This window comes from Triticum dicoccoides, chromosome 5B (assembly GCF_002162155.2).
Source record: "Triticum dicoccoides isolate Atlit2015 ecotype Zavitan chromosome 5B, WEW_v2.0, whole genome shotgun sequence".
NCBI lineage: Eukaryota > Viridiplantae > Streptophyta > Magnoliopsida > Poales > Poaceae > Triticum > Triticum dicoccoides.
The window spans coordinates 283,539,059-283,557,328 of record NC_041389.1 but is presented as its reverse complement, the minus strand read 5'-3'; positions in this window follow the sequence as shown (position 1 = coordinate 283,557,328).

Here is an 18,270-nt window from a genome sequence, read left to right as displayed (position 1 = left end):
GGTGCAATCCATGTATTTTTGTGAGTCTTGTAGTGAGTGCATCAAGCTTGTGAAGTAGGGTACTTGCTGTTGCTGTTTTGATAGACTGATTCTGTTATATTATGATGCTATGTAAACCTGCTGCTACAAGTCATTCTATGCATAATCTGGAGATGTTCACTAAGGATGTTTTGTTATACATGTCATGCTCTATCCATTCATGCCCCTGGTTGCATTCATAGCCTGCGGTAACGTGTTGTAATCTTGCTCTCAAATTGCTAAATAATGTTGCTGTCAGCCTGTTAACATTAAGTTCAGTTTGTGCCATGTGTTTTATTAGTGGTCCATGCACCCTATGAAATTGATCTTGCCATTCTTAGCTTCATAAATATGTATTCTTACTGTTGGTCACTTTGTCATGCCATGTATTGCTCTGTGGTGAGTGGTACAAGCTCACCAACATGTCTACTCATTGTTGTTCCTGCCATGTATGAATCTGTCATATCACTTGCTATGTTTACATGGGTGCCATCATATTTTCTGTGCCCTTTTGGCTCATGGTCAGTAAGGGACTTTTTCTCTATGCAATTAGTAGATTCATGCCATGCCTTTGTTTGCCATGATAAGTTTTTGTAACATGTTGTTTGATAGCACTAAACATTGCAACCTGATGTTATTTCTGCTAAGTCTGAAACTGTTAGTATTTGCAATCTTGCCATGTTCTTTTCAGCATGATCTAGTGATTTCTGGAGTTAGCTCAGTGTTCATGTTTTGTCATGCTTTACCTTTATTTTATGCCCATGCCTTTTGTTTTCACGTTGAGATGCTGTAGCATATTGTTTTGATGCTTGCTAGATGCCTAGTTGCTGTTTTGAACAGCTTGTCCTTTAAACTTGTAGAGTGTATGTGTTGAACCATTGCTCCATTTTGAGTGTGCTCTATATGAAACTTGCTTGATTTTGCATGTCGTTTCATATTATCATGTTGCATCCATGTTTTGAGAGTGTTTGCTTGATGTTTGGATGCATTTAGCATCAATGCCATGTTTAACTTGTTTTGCTCATATCTTTTAGGCCGTAGCTCCGAATTAAATGAACTTTATATGTAACTTGACTAGAATCTCGTCTAGATCATCTTGTTGCATCTTAACTTGTTGTTTAACAACTTGAACATAAGGTTTATTCAAATCTTGACCAATTTCTAAATTTGCATATGAGGACTTACCGGAATTGTTATATGTTGTTCCCGGCCTCATTTAAACTTGCTTTGATGTGTTGCTCTTGTATGCATCATCTCTTGCCATGAGTAGCTTCATGTAGCGTTGTCATGCATCATACTTGGTTGAGCATCATGACTTGCTCATGTGTGGTGTGTTTACCATATTGTGTGCTTCTTCTCGATAGTTCCCATTTCGTTGCGATCGTGAGGATTCGTTCGTCTACGCTTGGTTCGGCTTCATCCGTTCGTCTTCTTCATGGACTCGTTCTTCTTCCTAGCCAGATTTCAGGCAAGATGACCGCTACCCTGGATCTCACTACTATCATTGCTATGCTAGTTGCTTCGTTCTATCGCTATGCTGCGCTACCTATCCCTTGTTCTTCAAGCCTCCCAATTCACCATGTCAGCCTCTAACCTTTTTCACCCTTCCTAGCAAACCGTTGTTTGGCTATATGACCACTTTGCTCAGCCCCTCTTATAGCGTTGTTAGTTGCAGGTGAAGTTGAAGATTGCTCCATGGTGGACAGGATTATGTTGGGATATCACAATATCTCTTATTTAATTAATGCATCTATATACTTGGTAAAGGGTGGAAGGCTCGGCCTTATGCCTGGTATTTTGTTCCACTCTTGCCGCCCTAGTTTCCGTCATACCGGTGTTATGTTCCCGGATTTTGCGTCCCTTACGCGGTTGGATGATTTATGGGACCCCCTTGACAGTTCGCTTTGAATAAAACTCCTCCAGCAAGGCCCAACCTTGGTTTTACCATTTGCCTCACCACCACCTACATTTCCCTTGGGAGTAATTAACCCGAGGGTCATCTTTATTTTAGCCCCCCCCCCGGGCCAATGCTTGTCTAAGTGTTGGTCCGAACCGAGTAGACTGCGGGCCCCCTCGGGGAAACTTGAGGTCTGGTTTTACTTGTAGGATGTCTCATCCGGTGTTGCCCTGAGAACGAGATATGTGCAGCTCCTATCGGGATTGTCGGCGCATCGGGCGGCTTTGTTGGTCTTGTTTTACCATTGTCGAAATGTCTTGTAAACCAAGATTCCGAGACTGATCGGGTCTTCCTGGGAGAAGGAATATCCTTCGTTGATCGCGAGAGCTTATCATGGGCTAAGTTGGGACACCCCTGCAGGGTATAAACTTTCGAGAGCCGTGACCGCGGTTATGTGGCAGATGGGAATTTGTTAATGTTCGGTTGTAGATAACTTGACACCAGATCCGAATTAAAACGCATCAACCGCGTGTGTAGCGGTGATGGTCTCTTCTCGGCGGAGTCCGGGAAGTGAACACGGTTTCTGTGTTATGATTGACGTAAGTAGGAGTTCATGATCACCTCTTGATCATAGCTTCACGACCGGTCCGTTTGTTCTCTTCTCGCTCTCATTTGCGTATGTTAGCCAACATACATTGCTTAGACACTGCTACAAGCTCACCACTTTACCCCTTCCTTACCCCTTTAAGCTTTGCTAGTCTTGATACCCATGGTAATGGGATTGCTGAGTCCTCGTGGCTCACAGTTTACTACAACAACAGTTGTAGGTACAGGTTGTGCGATGATCTTGACGCGAGAGCGAGGTTTACTTGTTTTGGAGTTCTGCTTCTGCTTCTTCTTCGATCAGGGGATAGGTTCCAGGTCGGCAGCCTGGGCTAGCAGGGTGGATGTCGTTCGAGTTTCTGTTTATGTTTCATCCATAGTCGGATGTTGTTCTCTTGTATGTTGATGTATTCGTGTGGCATTGTATGCCTTTTGTATGTACCCCTATCTATTATGTAATGTTGATGTAATGATATCCACCTTGCAAAAGTGTATCAATATGCGGTTCTATCCTTGGTGGGACCTTCGAGTCTCTTTAGGATAGTATCACATATTGGGCGTGACACTTCCGATGAGCCGTTCTCCGGCATATTACCCGGCTGGGTGGCCCGCCGAGCCCTCTGGATACGGGCGAGGCCGCTCGGTGCTTCACCAACCTCGCTTGGCCTGACGGAGCCAGTTGCCGCCCCAAGCAGGCGCGTGGTTCAGCAACTCACCGCTCTAGTTCAGCTCGATGAGGAGTGGCGAGTTGCTCCATGCTGGCATGGCGGCGGTACGGGCGTCGTCGCTGCCGCGTCGTACCGCGCCACCAGTGTCTAAGGTGGCCGCGCCTCCCGTGTCTGTGGGCGCGCCTCCCGTGCCTGCGACAGCGCCATGCAGGCAGAGACAGAAGCCGGGTGCGTGGAGAGCGACGAGTCGGTGGCCAGCTTCTCCGTGTCCGCCGCCATCATCGAGGATAAGTAGAACACGGGAGGCCGCCGCCACTTGGGGCCCATGAAGGCCACCGCCGAGGCGAGGACCGCGGATTCAGGTGGTTTCTTTGCTACTTCGTCTCTTCTGAGGACCTTCGTCAACCCCGCAAGTGTCTGACGGACATGAGGAAGACAAAGGGATCCGCGGACGGCCATTTAGAACTAAAATAAGTCTAGATACATCCATTTCTAGGACAAGTATTTCCGGACGGAGGGAGTATTAATTATACAAGAGAGCCGGATTGCCACCTCTTAGTTCATGTAAATGTAATGAAATCCATCATGTTTATATGAAGATCCGGCTTTTTATACGAAATCCTTCATGCTTATATGAAATCAGTCCGTGTTTGCACGAATTTCATCTGGTTTGTTAGAGTTTTAAAAATGTAGGCGTTTGATGTCGTCCCCCGCGGAAGGAAGCTGGAGGAAATTTGCCGGCTGCCGTTGGAGATGCTCTTTATGCTGGAAATAATAGAGTGACATCCAATCGATTTGAGTTAATTGCCTGAATGATTGTCCCTCTATAAAAAGTTAATTGCATGTACAGTGTACACGTGACTTGCAGGGTGGCTACAGCTTCATACAGAAAGTTAAAAAGAAACAAGTCCATCCTTAATCGTGTATTCTAAGTACTCTGTGGGTTCCACTATCAGTACAGTAGCGAAAGAAGTATATATTAAATAAGTAGAGTAATATATAATATAAAAAACTAAAGTTAAAAGACAGAATTCGAACTCATGTCATCGCGCTGCGAGCATCCGGCGCTAACCAGCCCATCACATTTTTGTTGTAGACCATGCTGGAGATATATCTCCATGTCTACTCTTGTATATACTCCATTCATTCCTAAATATTTGTCTTTTTCAGATTTCAAATGGACTAACACATATGGATATGTATGTAGACATATTTTAGAGTGTAGATTCACTCATTTTGCTCCGTATGTCTGTTCAGGAAGGAGTCAGATTTGTACTTGATTTATTTATGAGGTATCCAGATGGCACTGCACCGCCAAGAAAAGAGGGTAACATCAAAATTATGGACTACTTTTTTGAGTATGTTGGTAAGGTACGGTCATAGTCACTTGTTGAAATCTCTAAAAAGACAAATACTCACTCCGTCCGGAAATACTTGTCATCAAAATGGATAAAAAGAAATGTATCTAGACGTATTTCAGTTTTAGATATATCTCTTTTTATCCATTTTGATGACAAGTATTTTCGGGCGGAGAGAGAGTAGAAAACAGAGTTGGTGATGATGGTGTGCGTGCCATCATGCAATATAGGCCGTCGGATTTATATCTAACGGATAGGAAAGAAACTATGGCAATTTTGCAAAAATATACCCACACATCTCTCCACGTTAGCAAATAAGGCCTTCCCTCGTTCAGCCTTTTCTCTCACAAGATAAACTACTTATACAAATGCATCTTGATGTCCCGTGCAACGCACGGGCAGCTAGCTAATTTCTTTTAAAATAGTTTCTGCGATAATTGGGTTGAACTGATATATTTTATGTCTGCCCTGAATGATTTTAGATTCACTAGTAGTAACAAATAAAAGGTTGCCTTGTTAATTAACAGAAAACAGGGTGAAAATTATCACATGAGGCCGGTAAAAACAAGGCACACTGGGTTCAACGTCATCGTCACTACAGCTGTGCACGCGTGAGAAGTCTACATATCGAGGGGGCTACCGAGCGAGGCATCGAGACACAATGTTTGAGAGAGAAACCAATTGACAGATTATGATCAGGTCGAGTTGTCACCCTTCTGCTGTCATTGTGCGGGGGGAGACGTATCAAGAGTGTGCGCGGTAGGCACAGAGCACAACTAGCGAGTGTGTGTGTGTGTGTGTGTGTTTGAAAGAGGAGTAGATAGATTATTATCAAGACCGATGTGCCACCCTACTCCTTCGGTGCCGGGTAGTGTGTGTGTGTGTGTATGTTTGAGAGAGAAGCCAGTCGATAGATTAGTATCAAGATTGAGGTGTCACCCTACTCCTTCGGTGTTGGGAAGTGTGGGTGTGTGGGTGGGTGTGTGGGGGGGGGGGCAGTGAAACTCACATATCTCTACTCTTATAAAAAAAAGTTGGTGATGATGGTGTTCCTGCCATCCTGCAATATAGGCCATCTGATTTATATCTGACGGATAGGAAGGAAACTATGGCAATTTTGCAAAAAGATACCCACACCCCTCTCCACATTTGCAAATAAGGCATTCCGTCGTTCATCCTTTTGTCCCACAAGATAAAATTCTCATACAAATGCATCTTGATGTTCCGTGCAACGCATGGGCGTCTTGCTAGTAGGGAGAAGGAGTTTGTGTGACTCATATCAAGCTATATTAAGGGATAGGTAGATAGCATATGTGTGAGAGACATTATTATACTTTGAGACATTAGTGGTTGTGGGTGGGCGGAATTAAACGGGTGGGCGTGTTAGACATAGAGAGCGTGTGTGTTTCTGTGTGAGAGACTTGTAGGACGGGGTAGAAAGACGAATTTAACCCTGACGAAGGGAGAGAAATACATGAAGTGCGCCTGTGTGATTCCGATGCCCACAGGGAAATGAGATATGTATGCGTGTGAGAGAGATTGCACAATTCATTCACGTATCACTATCTAGCGATCATGGACGTGCATCGCTTGAACATAAGTCAATATCTACTTCGTATCGTGGCCAAAGGTACAATATCGATTCAACGCTATAAAGATTGGACACTCACATATCACATTTTTTTCTATTTAAATAAACCTTTTCAGTTGTGCATGCCAAAGTTACAGTGATGTTTCTTCAAACAACCAATGTAGCTATCATGTACATGCACCATTATTACTCTTGCATTCAAATTCATTAGTCTTGGATGATTTAAGTTTCTATTTTGAAGTAATTTATGTAATATTCATATATGAATTCAACGGGTACGCAATTTATGAAATGGAGGCTATGTAATAATATGAGGTGACAGTTTTAAGTAGCTGACTACAATATCCATTTCTTTTTGTGCGCCTCTACACTAACATGTCAATGCATTATGTTTAAAGTAAATAACCAATGGCACTAAATTATCTATTTACACGAGAAATACATAGGCTGAGCGTTTGATCCCTTTTTTGTGAACGCGTCACTACACCCGTACGATTGGCCGTGCCCGTGTGAACGTCCAAGTTATCGGCGCATCATCCCGAGTTATTGTCTTTTTTTTGGTGTGGACTTCACACCAGTTATTAACTGCTGACGCATGCCCCGTGTACACAGTCTAGCATGACCTTACCGCTAGCACGGTCCAAAATTAGTTGAAACCGGATACGAACGATCCCGCGGGTGGCAAAATCTCCCGCCTCTTCTAAAATTTCCGCCACCTTAGTCTTTAGCATGTGAAATCCCCATTTTGTCCTTGGTGCACGGAGACCAACAGTTACAATACCGCCCTCATCTACATGATAGGTCGGGGCTGCCTTGGTAACTTCTGGTTCCCCCCACTACACGGCACCCCCATTTCCTCTCCCCCTCCCGCAAAAACGACTAACTCCACAGCACCAGAGCATCTTACATCACGTCGTCCGTACTTCATCGCCCTTTCTCCCCTCCCCTCTCGAAACCCTATATTGCTCATCCACCGGCGTACCATAGCCCATTCACTGCCAGCGGTGTCCACCTCGCCGGGTCTGCTTCTGCAGCCGCATCTACCCCTCCCACCTCCCCTAGAAACAAGTAGACTGCTCATCCAACACTTTACCACAGCCCATTCAGTGTCGGCCTTGTCCACGGCACCGGATCTGCTTCGCCGGTACTCTCGTCAACCGCCGCGCATCTGCAGCGGCTCATTCGTACTCCCCACCCGGAGACGCTTCGTCCACACCCCCCAGAGCCGCCCCACCAACGCCCCCGTCGACGGCCTCTGATCCTCTTCGCCGACACCTTCCTCAACCCTACCGGAGCCATTTCTCTGACACCTTCCTCAACCCTACCGAAGCCGCTTTGCCGACACCATCGTCAACCCTACCGGATTAGCTTCGCCTATAACATTCTCAACCCTACCGGGGCCACTTTGCCAACTCACAAGTCCACGGCCACAGATCCGCTTCCTCGCACCCTCATCCAACCTACCGGATCAGCTTTTGACACCACGTCCACGGCCGCAGATCCGCATCATCGACACCACCCTTAACCCAACCACCGGAGCAGCTTCTGATGCCCCGTCCATGGCCACAGATCGCATCATCGACACCATCCTTAACCCAACCACCGGAGCAGCTTCTAACGCCCTGTCCACGACCGTAGATCCGCGTTGTCGACACCATCCTTAACCCAACCACCGGAGCAGCTTCACCTATGCCCTCGTCCACGACCACAGATCCGCTTCGCCCACACCGTAGTCCACCCTACCGGAGCCGCTCCACAAACACCCTACTCGGCGGTTCTAGATCTCCTTACCGGATCCCGACAGCCAGCGCAACATCATCACCCTTGATGTTTCTAACCTGATTCCCACCTTCTGGAGCGATGCCAAGCACCCGCAACGGCCTAGGTACTTGTCACCTTTAAACCCGTCCAACATCACCTGCCCGATGTACTTCAAATATACTAACCGGTCGCTGTTACCTGTTATGCAGCTGGCAAAAACTACAAGGACGATGTTTCTTCTGGATCTAACAGCTTGGCCAACCAAGATCCTTGACTGAGGCATTGCTATGATCTTGTAAGCGCGTCTCTCTCTCTTGTATTGTTCTGTGCCTGCCAGCGTGCTTTGCTAGGATTTTCGACCAGTAATCCCTTTGTGCAGACAATGATTTCTACTACTGGCTACTAAATTAGATATGTAGATGTCATATATGATACTACCTCGTACCTCCGTTCCTAAATATAAGTCTTTCTAGAGATTCCACTATAGGCTACATACAGAGCAAAATGAGTGAATCTACACTCGAAAATGAATCTATATACATATGTATGTGGTCCATACTGGAATCTCTACAAAGACATATATTTAGGAACAGGGGCAGTACATTACACAAAATCGTAGGTGGCATGTTGGAATTCCAGTGCACTACATTAGGCTCTCTTAGAGTGCCTGCTAGTCCAGCATACAGAGTCATGGCTAGTTTATGGTACGCACACAATCGTTAATTGGTGGTTTAAATATGCGCAAGGGATATGCAATGTAGTATCATGTAGAGATGTCTGAAATTAGCCATGTCAACTTGCAGATAGGGTTACACAATGAAAAAGTACAAGATGTATGTGGCAATTTCATGGAACATCGCAAAAAAGGAGAGGCAGCGGTGAGCCTATACAGTGTGCTATGGTACGTCACTCCTCCATTGCAACCATCGTGACATGTTATTTGTATGCCAGTTCTATTAGCCAAGTTTCTTAGGACAGTTATTACGAGTTATCCTAAGAAAATAAGCACCTGTGAATATAAGCTCCATGTAATAAGCCAACCAGTTCTTTTCATTGCGTTTTCAGCTTATCTTTGGTATGATTAGTGGAAAGTCTAGATTGCATTATATATTTTTCATTTTTCTGCCCATATGAAAATTAATTTGACTTGCAAACATTAAAATTGAACCTAGTGCAGTAATTAATATGATGGGAAAACAGACCATCACTATTTGCTCGAAATGCAAATACAAAGATACCATCTACTTGGCACAATCTACTTTGGTCAATGTTTTCCATAGAGATCCCATTGCCTAATTTAGACGAAGAACGCATGACCCACATTCAAATGAAGAACAATTATTTATTGAAATTCAATGGTCCAAGTGGCTGGTTATTATCATATAGCAGCATCACCTGAAAGCATCATATAGGAGCAGCCGCAGCTCATAGCAACTCATCATACAGCAGTAGCAGTCTGCAATTCATCATATACCAGTAGCAGCTCATAGCAATTCATCATATAGCAGCAGCAGGTGCAGCTCATAGCAATTAATCATATAGCAGCAGCAGGAGCAGCTCATAGCAATTCATCATATAGCAGCAGCAGGAGCAGCTTATAGCAACTCATCATATAGCAGCAGCAGCAGCTCATAGAAATTCATCATATAGCAGGAGCAGCAGCTCATAGCAACTCATCATACAGCAGCACCAGCTCATAGCAATTCATCATATAGCAGCAGCAGGAGCAGCTCATAGCAATGCATCATATAGCAGCAGCAGAAGCAGCTCATAGCAATTCATCGTATAGTGGATCAGAATGAAAATTTGGCAAAAAATCAGAGGAGATCCTCACCTTGTTGGATGAGCTCATCCTTCAACAGCACCTCAAGGCCATGGCCTGGGAGGAGGGGAGGGGGAATAAGGTGCCTTCTGCCGCAGTGTGGCATCAGCCGTAGTTGTGCAGCGCCCCCCGGAGTAGTGCGTTGGACGAACCACAGTGGAGCAGCTGCTGGAGACCATGAGAATGAGGGGCGGCGCGAGAGGGAGGAGCAGCCAGGGAGATTTGCCCATACCCACCGGCCATGTAGCCTAGCTAGACATAGCATCGTCGAGGACTAGGCCAGATGGGACCAGTGGTGACGGCTCGCTAGAGGAACCCTAGTGCTGCAGGCAGGGGATCGAGGTAGAGGGAAAGGGGAGAGGAGATGCAAGCGGGCATGCAATGAATGTTTGCGTGTTTGTTTTTACTTGAGGGTCAGGTGTGACACGCGCGTTAGCAGTTGCATTTTGAGTGTAATATAGGCAGCCAACAGAGTCATTTCACTATTCCCCTTCCCTTCAATTTTTAGTGAGGTTCTACCCGAAACACCCCCCTCCAAAGCGAAATTAGTTAAGCCCAAGCCCATAACTCAAAAATGACTTCTTTAAATCTTTTATGGCTTATTTTGTCAATATGCCCTGAAAAGGCGGAATCGAACTGGCCCTTAACTTGCAATTCAATTGTACGTGCAATGATGAATCACTCCTGCCTGCTATCTGTACATTTAGGCATCATCATACATGTCATAGCCTAATACATGTGCATTCCATTGTAGAATCTGGAATATGCAATGTTTATGTTAGTTCATACGTTGCACATGATGTTTAAATGCCCCTTAAATCTGGTTAGTCAAGTGATGGTCTTTAAGCCTCATTCTTTGCTTCTTTTCTTGATATGTAAGATTTGCTCACACATTTGTTCAATTGCTTGTTTGCATCAGCCAGCCATACTAGGACTGTTTGCTTTGATTACTTGCTGTTCTTGACCTAACACTCTAACAGAGCTTGTCAATGATTTAAACACTAAGGGCTGTTGTAGTGGGGCCTTGTCTAACTCATAGGTGACATAAAGGTTTGGTTGTACACTACAGTAAGCTCTCCAAGAGTACCTGGAGATCTAGTTTGAAGGTATGCCTAGTTTTTACATAGTGCAGACATAGTAAATGCTCATTTCATTGTGTGCAAGTGCAGGAGATGCGGCATGTTTCATTATGTGGTGTTGTTTTGTTATAATCTCATCCTTTTGTGTTCACAGACTGGAAAGTACGCATATTTATCTTCCAAGGAGATGAGTAACTAGTTTGTGTCACCTTGCAGAGGGGGTGCAATGAAGATAAGATTGAGGATTTCCAAGTACAAGATGTTAGGAAGGAGCCTTGCAAGAGAAGTAGGAGCTGCGCTGAGCCTCTTCAACCTGCTAAGGTAAGTCACTGTATGCAACTCAACAATTCAATTCCTTGCTTGTTCCAGGCATAGTTAATTTGCTCTTTTCAATTGCTTTATTTGTCCTCAATTAATGAGATGCCCAAATAATCATGCCTAATGTTCGGTACTTGTATAACTATTAGTTGACATAATTAAAGGCCTTACCATTTAATTACTCTGCTGAAGTGTGCCTGAAGCTTTTAAGTCTATTAACCAACTACTATTGCATGAGGCTCACAATCTAGTTTATACTACGCTAATGATTGCATAGTTTTGCCTGTTGTAGTATGTTTGTATGAAACCATCTACTGTTCATTATGCTCCCTAAGACTTTAATTGAGATACAGAATGGCCAACTGCTTGCTTATACGCAACGTGCTGTCTAAATTTGTAACTTGTTTGTGTTTTTGATTGGGCCCCAACATCATGCTCCTCTGGTGAACTAAGAGGGATTTCTTTATGCAGGCTGCACAGGCTATCTTTTTTATAATTTTTAAAATATCACCTGCTTATGCTTCATGACGTGTAACATTTCTTTTTGAAAGTGACGTGTAACATTATTGTTAGTCCTGTTTTGCCATGTAGTACAAAATAGTGTCTTGCTCGCTTCACTATTGTAACTATATTTTTTCCCTAGTCATGTGTTCTTACAGAAACATTTCAGGATGAAGTGACATCAACACAAAGATCTGCGAGCAGTGCGGCATGGCCGTTACCGAATGATTAAGGATTGGAATTGGAATCTGTTGATGTTCTCGAGCATCAACTAGAGGTGGCAAGACAACGTGTACATGATTGTCAACATTTAATCAACAAGTTGAGACTGGACATGCAGGTATTAGATGCAGGAGTCAAAAAATGAAACAAGACACTAAGGTCACCATGAAGGAATTGGAGATTTTGCAGACTGAAATTTGTGCTACCTGAATCCGGCCAATCGATTATAGTTCAAATGGAGTTAAGTTGATGCGCGTCCATGATGTATGAGTTGTATTTGCCCAGTGTATGTAATTTGCTGTTTGTGTATGCTTTATTAACACCTGTGCCGAACCATAATGCCCAGTGGGTATAATCGGCTGTAATTTCTTTATTGTATAGTGTAGGATTATTCTACCTTTCTATGCCTTGATCTCTTTGTTGTATAGTGTATGCTTTTTAGAGGTGATAGTATTGAGTAGGATAATTCTTTGAATATGTTATATCGTTCAAACGGGGGCCAACTCGCTCGACCATGGCCCTTCACGGGCCGTACGATCCATGGGTCATGTACGGGCTACCGGATCCATGGGCCTTCATTCGGCCGTCGGTTCCATGTGCCTTCAATGGGCCTTCAGATCCATGGGCCTTCAATGGGCCGTCGGATCCATGGGCCTTCAATGGGCCATCGGATCCATGGGCCTTCTATGTCTCGTAGGATCCATGGGCCTTCTCCGTCTCGTAGGATCCATGGGCCTTGTAAGGGACGACTCATTTTTGGGTATTATACGAGCCTTTAATGGGCCGTAGACGGGCCTTTAATGGAAATCATACATTTCATGGGCTGACCATAACGGGACGTTAATAGGCCGTATTTGGTGATGCTATGAAAATGGCCCAACAGATTAACGGTCCACAAACGGGCCGACTGTAACGACGGGCTGAATTTGGCCCACAAGCAGAAAATGACAGTAACGGGCCGTAAGTAAACGAATGCTGCAAATGAGCCCGAGAATAAATGGGCCCTCAGAAGGCCGAAAGATAACTTGGGCTGGAAACGGCCCAATGGAATAACGGGCCGTTCATGGGTATAAAGTGATACACTGTTCATTACGGGCCAGTTTCACCACGGGCCCTTTATGGGTGTAAAGTGATACACTGTTCATTACGGGCCAGTTTCACCACGGGCCGTTAATGGGCCAATAGTTACAAAGGGCCTCATATGGGCCGAAAGACGTCATGGGCCATACATGGCCCAGAAGTGAAAATGGGCTGGAATCATATTGGATGGCACAGATGACGCTACTGGGCCTAATTCTGATAGGGCGTAACGGGCCTTGGGTTAGCGGGATGTAAATGGGCTATATGCGAACATGCCGTTAACAGGCTTTCCATGGGCCATCCCGCCACCTTTTGACCAAGTCAAACGTGCCGGCCTTTTCACAGGAATGGGCCACTGTTGGGTCGTGCCGTGTGTCGACGTATCATAGGCGCCTTCTGTCCAATGAGTGGATGGCATCTGTCCCAATGATGAGCTGGCACGTGTTTCCTCCATCCAATGATGATTTTACACGTGGAAAATCCCCATTGGTCGGGGCTGTTAACGGGTTATCGGATCCAAAACCTGACCCGATAGCTTAACAGCGTTCCGTTATGGTGGATGCCACGTGTCGGTCACCCTTGACGAAAGCACTTCTGTGACGCGCAATTTATCATCATTGAAGTGGACACTTCCGTGATGATAATTTTGGTAATGTCATGGAACACTTCTACGACAGCATAGGTATGACTATCTTGATTTTGTCATAAAATCGTCATGGATGTACATGCATGACAAAAAACGCGACCTACTATGACAAACACGTATCATCACGGAAGTGTATTTTTTTTGTAGTGATATCTGCCGCAGTAGATAAACGGATCTTGTCTACATCATGTCATCGTTCTAATTGCATTACTCTGTTTTTCCATCAACTTAATACACTAGATGCATGCTGGATAGAGGTCGATGTGTGGAGTAGTAGTAGATGCAGGCAGGAGTCGGTCTACTAATCTTGGACGTGATGCCTATGTAATGATCATTGCCTGTATATCTTCATAATTATTTGAAGTTCTATCAATTGCCCAACAGTAATTTGTTCACCCACCGTTTGCTATTTTTCTCGAGAGAAGCCACTAGTGAAGCCTACGCCCCTAGGTCTTCTTTCTCATATATTTGCCTTGCGATCTACTTTTTCCTTGTGTTTATTTTCAGATCTATTAAACCAAAAAATACAAAAATACCTTGATGCAATTTATTTGTTCCACGATCTATTTATCCCATCTACAAATTTACCTCACTTCTTTTGCCTATCTCGAGGCACCGTGCCCCGAAAGGGATTGACAACCCCTTTAACACATCGGGTTGCAAGGTGTTGTTATTTGTGAGCAAGTGTTGTTTACGTTGTGTTGCTTGGTTCTCCTCCTGGTTCGATAACCTATGTTTCGTATCTAAGGGAAATACCTACCGCCGCTATGTTGCATCATCCCTTCCTCTTTGGGGAAATACCGACGTAGCTTCAAGCGACATCAAATGGAATTTTTGGCGCCGTTGCCGGGGAAGATCTTCAACATAACCAGGTTCCTAATCACAAATCTCATCTCCTTGCAATTTACATTATTCACCATTTTCCTCTCGTTTTCCTCTCCCCCACTTCACAAAAATTTGCCATTTTATTCGCCTCTCTTTTTCTATTCGCCGTTTTCTTGCCGGATCTATTTTTGTGTGTGTTCTTGTTTGCCTAGTCATGATGCCTCAAAGAAAATATTATGATGTTCCTTACCCAAATATTTTGCCTTAAACTGAGAAAAGTACTAAGGAATATATGACTACACAATTTGAGCATAATAAATATTTTACTGAAGAACTTACGGAACACTCCGTTGTGTTAGAAGCTATAACGAAACAACTTGATGTATTAGTAGAGAAGTTTGCAATCTTCAATCTGAGTATGCTTTTGCTGAAAGTTTGTTGGGAAAAATATCCGATGCACAAGCTACTTTAGTGAATCAAATGGCTGCTAAACCAATCTCGTTAGAAGATAAAACTGATGAAGATCTTAAAATGATTGGTGTTTCTTCTATTGATTCCTTGTTTAGTAAAATTAAGATTGATGAAAAAGGGACCAGAGAAGAGTCAACTTTAGGTAGAAGGCGTCCCAATATTTTGGAGGGTGAAAATCTTGTTGAGAAAATTGATAAAAGTGGGATTGAAGAGGTCAAAACTTTAACTAGTGATGTGCCTGCTCTTTGATTGATTGTATTTCTTTGTTGCAATCCATGATAAATTCACCCCAAGCTTATGAACAAAATAAAGTTTTCACTAAACATATTGTTGATGCCATGTAGGAAGCTTTTGCAGAAAAATTGGAATTAGAAGTTTCAATTCCTAGAAAATTGCATGATGAATGGGAACCTACTATCAAGGTCAAGGTTAAAAATTAAGAGTGTTTTTCTTTATGTGACTTGGGTGCTAGTGTTTCTACAATTCCGAAATCTTTATGTGATGTGCTTGGTCTTACTGATATTGAAGAATGCTCTTTAAAATTGCACTTAGCAGATTCTACTATTAAAAAGCCTATGCGAAGAATTAATGATGTTCTTATTCTTGCAAATAGAAATTATGTGCCCATAGATTTTATTGTTCTTGATATTGATTGTAATCTGTCTTGTCCAATTATTCTTGGTAGACCATTTTTACGCACTATCGGTGCAGTGATTGATATGAAAGAAGGCAATTAATTTCCAATTTCCTTTGAGGAAGGGTATGGAACTATTTCCTAGAACAAGAATTAAGCCATCATATGAATCAATTATGAGGGCATTTTATGGATCTAGAACCAAAGATGACAAAACTTAGATCCTTGTTTTATGCCTAGCTAAGGGCGTAAAACTATAGTGCTTGTTGGGAGGCAACCCAATGAATAAAATTTATCTTTTCTTTTTGTTTTCTGTTCTTGAGTGTTAGAACAATTATGCTACTATTACGATTGTGTTTTTGTGTTTTAATTAGTGTTTGTGCCCAGTAAAGCCTTTAGGATCTTCTGGGGTGATAGTTGTTTGATCTTGCTAAAAAAGATAGAAACTTTGCGCTGACGAAAATAATTATCATAAATCACAGAAGATTAATATACAAATTATGCTGGTCGTCCTAATTTGGTAGAAATTTTGGAGTTACAGAAGTATTCGAAAGTTCCAGATTACTACAGACCGTTCTGTTTTGACAGATTCTGTTTTCTTTGTGTTGTGTGCTTAATTTGATGGCTCTATGGTTTTCTTTGATGAGTTTTTGCCATAGACAAGTTGGAATACATTAGGTATAATAAAAAAACAAAATAAGAATTGGTTTGACACAACACTTATAGTAGTAGTTTTCTTTCTTTTACTAATGGATCTCACAAGGGTTTTGTTGAGTTTTGTGTGATTAAAGTATTCAAGTTTTGGGTTATCTTACGATGGATGAAAGAAGGATAGAAGAGCCTAAGCTTGGGGATACCCCGACATCCCAAGCTATTATCCAAGAATTAGCAACCAACTAAGCTTTGGTATGCCCCCGAGTGGCATCCCCCCTTTCTTCTAACGACCATTGGTATTTTAGTCGAGGCTATATTTTTATTCGTCACATGATATGTGTTTTGCTTGGAGCGTCTTGTATGTTATGTGTATTTGCTTGTTTTATTTTGTGTTTTAAGTCATCAGTCCTTGCTGCACACACCTATTTGAGAGAGCCAAAATTATGTCATGACTTGTTAGAATTGCTCTCTATGCTTCACTTAAATTTTTATGAGCAATGGACTTGCTCTAATACTTCACTTATATCTTTTTGAGCACGGTGTGCTTAGTATTTTTGAAGAAATGCTCTCTTGCTTCACTTAGATTTATTTGAGAGTTATTAAAATTTTGAATAAATTCTCTCTTGCTTCACTTAAATTATTTTGAGAGAAAGAATATATGTTATGCTCATGATCTTCACTTATATTTGTTTGAGCTTATGAAAAGCAACATATGAAAATTAGTCCCAAAGTGATAGATATCCAAGAAGGATAAAGAAAGAAAATAAATATGTCAGTTATTGGACAAAATAAACTTGATTCTTAGTAATAGTTTTGAGATATGATGATGTGATATGTGAGTTATGTTGATGAGTAATTGTGATCTGGTAAAAATATTGGTGTTAAGGTTTGTGATTCCCTATGCATGCACGGAAGTCAATAATCGTGCAATGAAGATTATATCCTACTTGTGGTGCATTATTGGTGTTAATTATGGTTAATGCTTGCTTATGAGATTATTCGCTTCTTGGTTGGTTGCCTCGCAATCTTTCTGCTAGCCTTCATTTTGCACCAAGTATGACCTCTACTTGTGCATCCAAAATCCTTTAAACCAGTTTTGCGACATGAGTCCACTATATCTACCTATATGCGGTATTCTTTTGCTGTTCTAAGCAAATTTGCATGTGCCATCTCTAATTTTCAAAATGAACTTCTCTTTTGTGTGTTTGTTTCGCTCGCAAAATGATAATGGGTTGTCAGTGTACTAGAGTAGGGGTACCCTAGTATCCCGAACTCGTGCACGGGCAGTTGCAGCACCCCGATGTAGAGCTTGCCAGGTGACCGCCAAGACCCTCCGTGGATCCCTTGAAGACCATTCGAGAACAAAGTACTCAAACCAAGGCCCCGGCAAGAGGAGCTTGCCGGGAAGGCCAAACAAGGCCCCGACAAGAGGAGCTTGCCGGGAAGAGACAAGACCCCGGCAAGAGGAGCTTGTCGGGAAGGCCACTCAAGACATACCAAGAAAGCTTGCCGCGACGCGCCCTGCGTCCCGGCAAGATCCGGCGAGCAACAAGCTTCCAGACGCGACAAGACGACGGCCGCGGCAAGGAGCTTGCCGCGGGAAACCCCCACTGCGTGCCCGCGCTCCAGCTCACCTGCTAACGTGTCGCTCTGGGACTCTCCCAGAGCGCACGTGGCGGGAGGCCGTGCAGCTAGGGGTACGTGGTAGCAAGCGGAGATGAAGAGAAGCCCATCGTGGCAAACGGTGGCACTCCTAACGGTCACCTTTTGCACTGTTTAGGAGACTCAGACAGGCATTTAATGCCCTTGTCCCCTGCCGTCAGAGTTAGGTAGGGTGCACTGTATCCACAGTAGCGGTAGCTGCACCTACCGCATCCTTTTCCATTTTTACCCTTCTTGTCTACGTTGCCCCCTGTCGGTGACCCCTTGAGTATAAAAGGAGGCCCAAGCGCAATGTAGAAAGGGTTCTGAGGGTCGGAGAGTTCAGAGGCTCGGCCAGCTCGGCTCGTTCAACACCAGAAACACTCTTACGCTCAGTCTGGCAGCGTCCATCGCTCCTGAGCAAGAATCCAATATACACAAACAAGTAGCAGTAGGGTTTTACGCATCCGTGCGGCCCGAA